Below are 12,637 nucleotides of genomic sequence, written 5' to 3' on the forward strand. Positions count from 1 at the left end.
TTCGGTTTTGAATACAATTTAAATACATAAACAATATATTCTGCAGGTGAAACACACATTTAGTATGTACTGCAATCAAAACAGCGCATATTAAGAAATGCCCATGCAGCAACTGGTTAATCCTTAAAGCCTGCTTAGAGTATAAAAAAGTTTTACTCCATAACAAGGTCAGGAAATACTTGAAATGTTTAACCATTCCATGCTACTACATTATGCTCACTGCAGAGAGCAAAAATACAGTGCTGACAACGAGTTTTAGCAGGTTTTCAGAGATGTATGGAAATGACACACACAACCCTGGTGCTCACTTCACTAAAGTAGACTTTACTCATTGTAACATTTGCTGTTAGTTAAATGTCGTTATCCTTTCATACGCACATTACCCCTATTCATCCAATATATTCTGTAATCGAGCTACTGCCTGTAAATATCTATCCAATCAGCCTACTACTGTTTATCTTCTGACATCCACTTTCATCCATCATCTACTTACTTTTATCTATCTTTGACCTAGTAACAGTACACGTATTACCATTTAACTGCATGCACTCTATAACCAATTATCCATTTCCATTGGTTTAATATTTTTCCACTACCTACGTCTCGCTATCATCTACAGTTTCGTTACCACCATCTATGTACTATAGTCCATGTACTAGCTATTACAATGCCCATGCTATTTACTAAATGCTTTTATCAATTTAGAATCTACTGCTGACCATCTTAACTACCATCATCCATATACTATTTGGTCCCTGCTAGCATCCACCAAGTATAGGGTCCATACCATTCTTCTCTCCATCATGTGCTAGTTATTCATTCTCTTTTCAAGTATCTTCTAGTTAATACTAAGGTGATTTTTGATAGCCAGACTGGTGTTTACATTTGCATATAAATAAAGGGGAACTTTTCGCTACTGCTGCCGTTACCCCTTTTTCATATTTTTAATGAGACCCACACCCCTTTTGTAAACATAAATTGGGCTGGTGTTTATGTTGTCTGTGCTCACTTTGAGAACACAGTGAAACATACAGCAAAGAAATTGTACTTTTGGAATCAGTGACTTTGGTGCACGGCGCAGGTAGGGGTAAGAGGTGAGGTAAAGGCATGTTTCTACTTTTCTTTCTCCTCCATATGAGCTCTGCAGCCATGTTGTTACTCAACCAAATGTCACCTTGTCTCTTGCATTGTGCTCCACACTATTTCAATAGATAGGTCCTGTGTAAAGTTCTGGTCTCACAGTGTGCACTGATAATGGTTCTTAGTGTCTTATGTTTAAACTGTTGCAGTTACTAGAAGGCAACAGCATCTCAGAAAAAGAGAGTGGAACTGGCAAGGCTACGCTGATAATTCCCAGAGAAGTCCAGTCTCCGGAGTTCTACGGATAGCCCTGCAAGCCTTGAAGAAGGACTTTGTTAGCAGGTTCACAGGAGGAAGGGTTGTCGGAAAACTCACATGTGTATTGTATTGCAGATCATATGTGGGAAGTGTTTCTATGTGGTGTGGGATGAGCAACAAGGTGCTGTAATTATGTTATGGGATGCAGGGTTTAGTAGTGTGATGGATGAAGGAGTGTGAGATAGACTTTTAAAATATGGGTGATGCTGGCAGGTCCGATTGATTCGCTATGTCCAGTTATTGTGTTGGCCGTTTATTATGTTCTCAGTCAGATTTCCTATCTTCTGAATCTGAGGGAAAAAACAGGTGTAGAAGAGGAGTGAGTAGAATTGGAGGTCTGTCCAGCTGGAGCATCTTACAGTTGAATTTTATACAACTGCAATTATGAGCAGTCAAGAAAGGAGATTTGTTATGATGCACTCAGTTATAATCATGGTCTTTGTCACTGACATTATAGGATTAGAGGGTGGACTATTCTAAGAGTCCTCCAGTCACCAGCAATGTGTGACAGATCTCACTGGTCTTCGCAAAGCTATCTGGTTAATATGTGATTAATTAAGCAGCCTACGTTAGACAGTATTTGTGCCCTTCAATTGACAGCATGATTAGACAGGTCCCCTCAAACGTTATTTGCCTTTCCCATTGATGATGAGGGATCAGGTAGTGAATCTGCATATATTGCATCATATGGTGATACAAATTATATAAGACTGTGATCAGGAGAACCATCAGAAAAACTAAAGTTATTGTCTGCCTTCTTGGTTAGAGATGCGGCTGACATTGTTTACTATGTCGGTGATGTCTATATTAGACATGAAGATGGTTTTCAGGTGTTGAGTGGCAATGACTATTTCTAATAGTGGAGTGTCCTATGGCTAAGATGGCTTAGTTATATCCCATCTGTGTCTGTAAGGTTATTGCAAGGCTTTGTTGTGGTGAGGCTCACATTTTGGGTATGGTGTCTCTGTCAGACTTCTTGGTTTGATGGGCTAGATGGGACTATTTAACAGCCCTGGACCATACTTATACCAATAGTTTGGATCATCATTCTATATTGTATCCAAATGTCAGCTGCTGATAAATTATTTTTAAATAAACTAATTTTCACATCTCATGAGAACTTTCAATATTCCTGAATGCTTCAAAACTTGGCTGACAATGAGTTCCAGAGCTTGGAGATTTGTTCTACATGTAGAACCTCCTACTGATTTCTTATGGTAAGGTGGTAAGATGATCTGCGGTGCTAGCCCAGATCACATAATTCTGTTTTGTTTGCATTGCTTTTCATGTGCAGGTGAAGTGATATTTTCCTTGGGAGGCTGTGTGGATAATGCATATTGTCTTGAACATTGATTGTCTAGCTGCAGATAGACACGAGTGCTCGTGCAGGAGTGGCCTCACGTGTTGCCTGGAGGAAAAGCAGGGGAGACTTGCCACAGCATTTTAGATTAGTTGAATTTAAATTATGATGAATCAAGGGTGTCAGGGTACAGGCTACTCACATAGTCAACCTTGGAAATTACGAGTGTGAAGACAGCTAGTTTTTTTTGCTGTTAGTATCCACGTGTGGGAAGAAGCGTCACAGTATTTCCTTTAAGTAGAAGATGATCCTTAGCTGATGGGGCATCAAGTCCTTTGGGTGATACGGTTATAGGCTCTTATTTGTGCCACTGTCCACGGCTCACAATCTCTGTCTTTGGGGTGTTGACTTTTAGATGGTTACTTGTCATCCATGCATCTGGTGCAGAAGCAATCATCAAACCTTGACTTACAGAGGTCTTATAGAAGTTCCATTTTTGTTATGTGTAGGAGAAGCATTAGCAGTTTTGTCCATAAGATAGTTTTCTAGCTTTTTAATATTTGAGATCAATTCCATGGAGATTTTGTCACAGAAGACTTGCATTCTGGCACCTTACAGAATTCTGCTACGATCATTTTGAAATCATTAGATGGGCAGTCAGCATCAATTATGGGTGTGGAGTAGCAATGTCTTTTTATGGTTCTGATGGTTGTTTTGAAGTATCTGTTATAGTGGTACAGCATTATTTTGCCTTTTTCATCCCTTGATTTTCTCAACTTCAGTTGCAGAATGCTTAGATGAGTTTTTAATGTCTTTTTGAATGTCTTTTTATGGTTCTGATGGTTGTTTTGAAGTCTCTGTTATAGTGGTACAGCATTATTTCGTCTTTTTCATACCTTGATTTTCTCACCTTCGGTTCTGGATGCTTAGATGAGTTTTTGAATAGCATGCCACTGCTCCATGCTGTCCTGTAAACCATGTGCAATTATAACCCAGTTTTGTGTGCAATTAAACTCTAGTTCCACGTGAATCAAGCTCAATTACATTCCAGTCTCTTATGATTCTTCAGTTTAATTCTCTTTATCCAGTGCCTTCACGTAAGAAATTGGGTTGCAGGTTGAAAGAAAGGTGACTACCTGACTGTAAATTTCACAGACTGTCCATTATTTGGATCTGCATCCGTTGTCCATGATGATCCCTTTTACGGATGCCTTTTGTCTGGAATTTTGGGGTTTGCAGCAAGCTGCGCTGTTCCTCTACAAGAAGCTTCAAAGTTCTGCTGAAACTCCCTGAGGGGACCTGCTCCTCCTCTGAGCAGATGACCAGCCCCTCCCTAGCCTCGCACAGACTGCGATAGGACCATTGTCATTCTGTATGCCAGCTGATTGTCACATACAGAATGGAAATGGGCCAATTCTGGGCAGTTACAGCCTCCTCCTGCTCTGGCCTAGGGCAAGACATTCTGCTTTTGTGCAAGGGTTTGTTCCGCCACAGTATGGGGCAAGCTCTTGGGGGAGGGGGTTGAGTCCTATAAGGGCTGCCTTTTGAAAATGCCTATGTTCAGAGTTAAAGCACAAGATGTAACATGCAGATAAAATAATTGTTTTTATGTGGATGGCTCAGTGGGTTACAGAGTTCCTTTTGTTACTTGCAGCTGTTTTTCACCAATCTTTCATTATTCTAAGATTGCTAAATAGGGTTATTTTGGATAATAATAAATACTTTTCAGTAAAAACAACACACCACCATCTGATGTTTTAAATCCTGAGTTCATATATATTTCCAGATAAGGCACTCTTAACATGTAATACCTAACAGTATGGATGACATCGGACTCCTACACCTAGTAGCCCTCATTGTCTTAAGTAACATTTCCTATACATTGACGTATACAGTTATATCAGATATTGTCTCTGTATAAAATGTGTGTGATGTAACGCACTCAGACACCCTGACCTACATACTTGGGCTGAGTAACACTATAAAAGAAATTAAATACACATGAGAGAGGGTCTATGCGAAGAAGATGGTCACACAGGTGAGCTTTCATATTGCTTCTGTTTGTCACCCTCGTTCTACCATCAGGCACAAAGAGGTCAAAACAAAGCATTAAAACCTGAGATAAAAAGGAGAGACAAATGAATACCTAATAAGTGGCTGATTTGTACAAGGTGAAGCAGCAATACCTGGATTAATTGTGGCCTCCCCCTTAGCCAAATCGTGTGATCATAGGCAAATATTTTTCACTAATCCTCCATTTACTTCCCTTTCGCATACGAAGACACCTTCAAATACATGAGTTTAGAATACCAGCTGTACAAAAACCTATTGTGTTTGGGTTAATAGACTATAATGTTGCTCATTCTAAAACAATACCGTCCACATATAAGGTTCGCATGCCAACTGTTGTTCCTTTCAGTTCACTAATGGCACTGTCACTAGGGTGGGGCAGGAACGGTTCTAAGTCAAGAGCTACTTTTTCTCAATGAAAATCATCCTGAGCTTCTAACAATACTACTGTTGTAATATTGACTGCATCAGACAAGATTACATTAGTGGCTATCCCATGGAACATTACCAGAAGTCATCACCTCAGTGTGTCAGGCAGGTTTGCCAGTTGTACTGTCCAAAACTCTATCAATTTGGAATGCCTCTACCTGGACAGTACATAACAGCCACAGCTGCAACACGTCTGGCAGGCACAAAGGTAATAATATGAGTAATACACCTCACAATGCCACAAGAATCATCACTAAAATGATTTTAATGTATTTTGGAAATTCAACAAAATATTAATTCAACCGTGCAAAAACGTTTCATTTTGTAGACAGGGCTAGCAGAAGAGCTACTTGAAGGTAGCTGGAGAACTTCTAGTAAGCTGCCGCTGGCGAAGCCTGCTCCAAGTTCATATTTAAAAAACATATTTCTAATAAGTACTCCGAAGTGCAGTGCTATAATGTGACTTATTAATGTCACAGATTCTGCATGTTAAAGAAATACACTTTTTCAATTATGAAGAGACTTTATCATATTTTATGTAATTTGTTTGTAAGATTTACATGACAGACATTTTCAAGTCTCAGATCATGCAAGGTCTCTAGAGTCAAGCCAGAACCTTGACTGGTCTATGACTCAACTCACTCTGTTAATCTGTTGGCTCACCCACCTCTAGGCGTAACTATCATTCCTGCAGCCTGTGCAGTTCTCCAGGCGCTGAGGAAAAAACCCTTCAAGGACTGAATGTGGGATGTACTAGTAAGGCTATTTAGCCTATGAACGGAAGGATTTCATTTTAGTGTAACCTCTGTTTCTGTAAAGTTTTTTTTTCACCTTTTTCAGTTAATGGAGAACGAAGAGGAGAATTAAAAATGTCTACAATAACATGACTGGTGTGCACTAATCTCGAAATCTTCTAGTGGCACACTGAAACCTGCCAGGCAAATGCACCATGTTGGAACCTTGGATGGACGTCTCCCTCATTCTTTAAAAAGTAACCTTTTCTTAACAAATAGTGATTTTCTGTCAGTATGCATATGCCATTTCAGTAGCACAACCCTAGCTAAAAGGAAGCAGAGGCCCGTAGATGGTCCAAAACAAAATGTTTATTTGGACACCTTTGCTAAATCATTAAGGGACATAGGGCCAGATGTAGGTAGAAAAGGGTTTGCGAGTCGGAGCGACTTGCAATTTGCGAGTCGCAAACCCATATGCAGAATGGTGTCCCTGACACCATCTGCGAATCACAAGGGGGTCGCAAAGACCCACCTCATTAAATTAATGAGGTGGGTCCCAATTTGCGACCCTCTTGCGATTCCCTGCACTCACAGGGATGGTGGCATGCTGGAGACAGCAGACCACCATGTCTGTGACTGCTTTTGAAAAAAAGCAGTTTTTTTTGTATTGCAGCCCGTTTTCCTTAAAGGAAAACGAGTTGCAATACACTCAGGAAAATGAAACCATTTGGTTTCATTTTTTCAGAGTAGGCAGTGGTCCAAGCTTTGAACTGCAACCTACGTATTTTTAATTCTACACCAGAGAGATTTTTTGTCCACTGGACCACTGCCTGCTCTGAAAAAATATTTTTGGCGCCATTCACAAAGGGGAAAGGGTCCCATTGGGACCCCTTCCCTTTTGCGAATGAGTTAGCACCCACTTCACATGGGTGCTAAATGCAAATTGCTTTGCGACCGCGTTCACGGTCACAAAGCAATTCTGCATCGCGGTGCGACTCGCAAATAGGAAGGGGATCACCCCTTCCTATTTGCGAGTCGCATTCCCATTTTGCAAGTCGGTACCGACTCGCAAAATGGCAATGTGTATCGCGATGCGTGTTTTGCACGGCGCAAACTGCGAATTTCACAGTTTGCGCCATGCAAAACGGTTCCTACATCTGGCCCATAGTTACTAAGATTTCAAGCAACACAGCGCAGTAGGAGTAGATGCTGTACTGCATTGCATGAAAAGGAATGCACAGAACCATATTTTCAAAGACATTAGTGCACTGGAATTGGGATACAAAGTTCTGATATGCAAGTTAAAAAGTGAACCCTCACATCATCTCTCTGTTCACTCCCTATTCAACCTCTTCATTTATCAGATCCCTTTTCTCTATCTGTTCCCTCTTCTCATCTACTGTGCCACTTATCTCTGCCTCTCCACCCCCCTGAAATGCTTTCTCGAGGTTTCCAGCACCTCATCTTTTATATACCACTTCAACCTTTTTTCTCCTTTCAACCTTCTCTATGTCACCCTAAGCAACTTTGTGTATCTGTTTTTCACTCCTTTCTCTCTTCCATCTTCCTCTGTGATCCTCTTTTCTCTCTCAGCTGGCAGATCCTTGCTTGCTTTCCTCTTCTCTCACTGTTCACTTTCTTTGTTCCAACCTTCTGTCTCTCCCTCTCTACATATCTCTCCCTCTCCTTTCTTTCTATCATTCCTCTACTTGTTTCACACTCTCTAGTAGTGCTACTAGAGTGTGAAAGTGTACTACTTTGAGTACTACTCAAAGTCTACGTTTAGCAACACATGCTGCTTCTGACACAATCATTCATGGTACCAGGCCTGTCGCCAGAAGTATATTTTAGGAGTGCATGCCCCCAGCTATAACCATATGTACTTTCTTTCCTAAGTACTGGTTGTACTACTAAATAACGACCCCCAGAATATTGTGGTGTAAGAACATCAAGAATAGAGTGTTGAAAGGTAAGTGCACATAGGGAAATATAGATTTAATATTCATAACTCCACATCTACAGACCTTGATGATATATAGATTGCATAGGTACAAATATGCAGAGTAAGGTGCAGAAAAATTATACTTACTTGCCTGTCGACATTTTGGATTCAATATTCTGTCCTCAATATTAAAGGTGTGACATTTAGGTGCAAACTGTGTCATTCTATGTGGATTGTTTTAAGGTACAAGTGAAAACCCACTCAATCAACTTTTCAAAATCCAACCTTCAATCCCATCAATCAGGAGAGATTTAAATAAGGAGGGTGGAAAGTTGTAAAGTAGGCTGACTCACAACTTTGTATATTGTCTAAAGAGTTCAAGCTTTGTCCAATGCAAAGCGGTATCAAGTGCTTTAAAAAAACATAATGAGCTGGGCTCAGTTCAGAACACTCCCTCCCACCCTTCATACCTCAGGTGGTGGATGTTCAGCCTCCACACTCAAAATGTATTTGCTGGAGGATGTCCTACCTGAGACATTCTGCTTCAGGTAATCATCACACCTGGAATGCCTGAAAGGATAAACCTTAAATCACATACATTTAAGAAAAATCATCTGCTTCATAAAGTGAAGTTTTTTAATCCCGACCAACTTTGTAAGTGATGTTTTAATTGAACTCATCACTAATTTAAAATAACTTTACAGAGGGCTTGGACCACATCCATAAAGAACATTTGGGGAAATTAGTAGCAAAAAGCATGTTTTAAACCTGTTAGTAATGCAAAAATGAAGAAAACTAAATAGAATATAAATGTCATTTTACAGGAGACGTTGGGAAGGTTCCACGTTGAAATTTCACTATAAGTTATTGAACACGGATGGATTGTTCAATTACATTTCATCAAAAGCATCAGTCAAAACTGCCAGGAGTCGATGCAGGCTCCGACACTGGCACACATCCTTCATAGTTACAACCAGGTTGTGTGAAAAGTGTTGTACACAAGGAGAACCTTCTTTAGAGATTGACTAGCAAGAGAGGTAGGCATGGTAAAGTATAGGTGATTGTGTGAGCCCAGGAAGAGTCCATGTGAGGCCTGTGGCCTGGCTGAGGACACTTGATCCATCTCCAGTTAGAGGAGTTGTAGATGGGCAGGCAGGAGTATTGCCTCTAAGGCTCTAAGTGGTGGTTTCATGGCTTGGAATAACATCTCTGTTTGATGCTGCTTGCATGGTACCTCTGATTTGGATTCTACAGTCATCCAATTGCAGACCTACGGACCGTCAAAGTGGCATCCTCTAAGTGGTTAACATTGCCTGGACGGGCATACACTTTTCTTCGTTGCAAATGTAAAAAGCATAGAAGCCTGCCATGTGTACTAGAAATGGAAAAAACTTGCAGAGAGATTGTTCGGCATTACCACAGGTACAGATAAAAGTCAAGCTTAATGATATGAAACAGTTAATAGTCTGCCTTATTAAAACGTACACTAGAAAGCCAAATCACTTCCTTAATAGAACTTAGACTTCTCACTAAGTAGGCTGTACTTTCCAGTGGTTGTATCAAATGCTGATAGCATAAATGAGAATGCATCAGCACATCTCACCAAGAGCATATAGTAACAAATAAAAAGGGGGTGTCATTATTAAGCAATTTGCAAAGAGGAATATGAATCGCGTAAGACTAATTAGACCATATCAGGATTCAAATACCACTATGCAAGATGATTTTTTAATCTTGCACTAAGATCCCTTTTAGAAAATACAGTGCAAAATTGTGCTTTGAAATCACCTTGGGCCAGGTGTATTGGGCAAAACATGATAAGCTATAAATTCCACCACAAATCTGCAATCACCATTTCGCTATGTGTACCCAGCTCTAGTTTAGCTCCTTTAGGGTCTCTTTTACTTTCTCTATTCTCTCCCAACCCTACATCATCTACCCTGCTTATTCTCTCAACATTTTCACCGCTATCTCTTTCTCTTTGTTTCCCATTCCTGTGTCATGCTCTCTTGATTTTTCTATTTACTCTCCTTTATTTCTCCCCATCTCTCATTTTCTAGAACTTCTTCTCTCTATCTTCTCTTCTACCTTCTGCGCTCTTTTCAATATATATTTCCTCTCTACCCTTCTTCCCTATTGACCATATATGGCAGTTGAAACTTTCTCTTGGCTCCGCATTGTCATTAGCAGCACCTGCCACCTTTCTTTGACCACTGTGCTTTTTGTTGTTACCCAGTCCCAGAAGCCTCCTATCCCCGGGGCCTCCTGGAACGGGAGAAGACACCTCTGATCATGGAAAAAAGGCTAGTGCAACATGGCCATTATATCCATGCAGCTTTTTGTCAATCTCTGTTTTAAAAGACATCAGGCTGGCATGGATTTTGTGGGTTTTAACTGCTTTAGAGCAGATGGCAACCCGTTGATGTCCACCACACTACTTTCACAGTACTGGAAAAGAAAATGTTTCTGTAAAAACACCAGAAACATTTTCTAATCCAAAATCAAAGTCGACATGTAGGGAAATGCTTTCCATGACTTTAATATTTTTTGTTTTGCTGTACTGCGCAGCGCATTATGTGCACTGATGCTGCACAGTAAAACAAAAGTAAAAACAGACCTCGCTTATAGAATCTGTGGGGATCAAGAAGTGTCCTACCACACAGCGATCCTCCAATTCTCCTGATATCAAAATTACCCACTTGTGTGACTGAGCTATTGCCAGTGAAAGGAAAGGCTCCCTAAGGCTCCTAAGATACAAGGAAATATAAAGATATTACCTTAAAAACGGACAAGTTCAACAATGTGGGTAGCTGCGGTATTTAGGCAAGGGCTCAGTCGGCACCCAGGGAAAAAAGCCAGGCCTGGACATTTCTAAAAATAATGTACCTTGGGTACTCTGTGGGGGTGTACCTTTTCTCACCCAAAATTGCAGATGTTACTCATATTTCTGTGACCTGTGAGAATCCATAAAATTCCTACCATCCAGCATTCCCACACTTCTAGTAAAATGCTACTCCACATGATCACCAAATATTATGCATTTAGCACACATTAATTACACAGGATCTCATTACCGCAATTTATTTGCTCCAAACATAAATTAGATAAAGATAAAGCAGAATTTCAAAGGAGTCAAAACATTTCAAAAAGCAGATTCACACTGCACAGATCTTAAACTACAATATACAAAAATCATAAAATATCAGTTGATATTCTGTGAAGATGTCATACCTCAGAGAAGCTCTGTAAATGGCATGCACTGGTGTCTGTATATATGGAAAATGTCACTTACCCAGTGTACATCTGTTCGTGGCATGAGACGCTGCAGATTCACATACTGTGCATATCCCGCCATCTAGTGTTGGGCTCGGAGTGTTACAAGTTGTTTTTCTTCGAAGAAGTCTTTTCGAGTCACGAGATCGAGGGACTCCTCCCCTTTCGGCTCCATTGCACATGGGCGTCAACTCCATCTTAGATTGTTTTCCCCGCAGAGGGTGAGGTAGGAGTTGTGTATATAGTAATAGTGCCCATGCAATGGAGTAAGTATGTATGTACATAATGGGGGTCATTCCTACCCTGGCGGTCATAGACCGCCAGGGTAGGTGACGGAGGAAGCACCGCGAACAGGCTGGCGGTGCTTCCGGGGGCATTCTGACCGCGGCGGTAAAGCCACAGTCAGAAATGGGAAACCGGCGGTGTCCCGCCGGTTTCCCGCTGCCCCAGGGAATCCTCCATGGCGGCGCTGCTTGCAGCGCCGCCATGGGGATTTCGACCCCCTTACCGCCATCCTGTTCCACCAGGAACAGGGTGGCGGTAACGGGTGTCGTGGGGCCCCTGGGGGCCCCTGCAGTGCCCATGCCACTGGCATGGGCACTGCAGGCGCCCCCTAACAGGACCCCACATTGATTTTCAGTGTCTGCTTGGCAGACACTGAAAATCGCGACGGGTGCAACTGCACCCGTCGCACCCCTTCCACTCCGCCGGCTCCATTCGGAGCCGGCATCCTCGTGAAAGGGGGTTTCCCACTGGGCGGGCGGGCGGCCTTCTGGCGGTCGCCCGCCAGCCCAGCGGGAAACTCAGAATGACCGCCGCAGTCTTCTGACCGCGGTACGGTCTTCTGGCGGGGGAACTTTGGCGGGCGGCCTCCGCCGCCCGCCAAAGTTGGAATGACCCCCAATGTGTCTAAAAGTAATATATATATTTACAAATTTACAAATGTACAAGTTTTATTTTTATCAACTCAAACGGCTACAGGCTCCCGGGGAGGTGGGAGGGCGCATGTGAATCTGCAGCGTCTCATGCCACAAACAGATGTACACTGGGTAAGTGACATTTTCAGTTCAATGGCATGTGTAGCTGCAGATACACATGCTGTGCATAGACTAGTAAGCAGTTATCTCCCCAAAAGCGGTGGTTTAGCCTGTAGGATTTGAAGTTGTTTGAAATAATGTTCGTAATACTGCCTGTCCTACTGTGGCTTGTTGTGTTGTTAACACATCCACACAGTAATGTTTAGTGAATGTATGAGGCATAGACCATGTGGCTGTCTTACAGATTTCTGTCATTGGTATATTTCCTAGAAAGGCCATGGTGGCGCCTTTCTTTCTAGTGGAGTGTGCCTTTGGTGTAATAGGCAGTTCTCTCTTTGCTTTAAGGTAACAGGTTTGAATACACTTAACTATCCATCTGGCAATGCCTTGTTTGGATATTGGACTGCCTGTATGAGGTTTTTGAAAAGCTACAAACAATTGTTTTGTTTTGCGA

The 12,637-nt window shown here is 41.7% G+C and overlaps 1 protein-coding gene across 18 annotated transcripts in view; it reads right to left on the reverse strand.

Moving 5' to 3' along the window:
- ADGRB2 (adhesion G protein-coupled receptor B2) overlaps nucleotides 1–12,637 on the reverse strand; it is a 1,191,470-nt gene that overhangs the window by 224,802 nt on the left and 954,031 nt on the right. The window lies entirely within an intron of this gene.

This window comes from Pleurodeles waltl, chromosome 3_1, assembly GCF_031143425.1.
Source record: "Pleurodeles waltl isolate 20211129_DDA chromosome 3_1, aPleWal1.hap1.20221129, whole genome shotgun sequence".
Lineage (NCBI taxonomy): Eukaryota > Metazoa > Chordata > Amphibia > Caudata > Salamandridae > Pleurodeles > Pleurodeles waltl.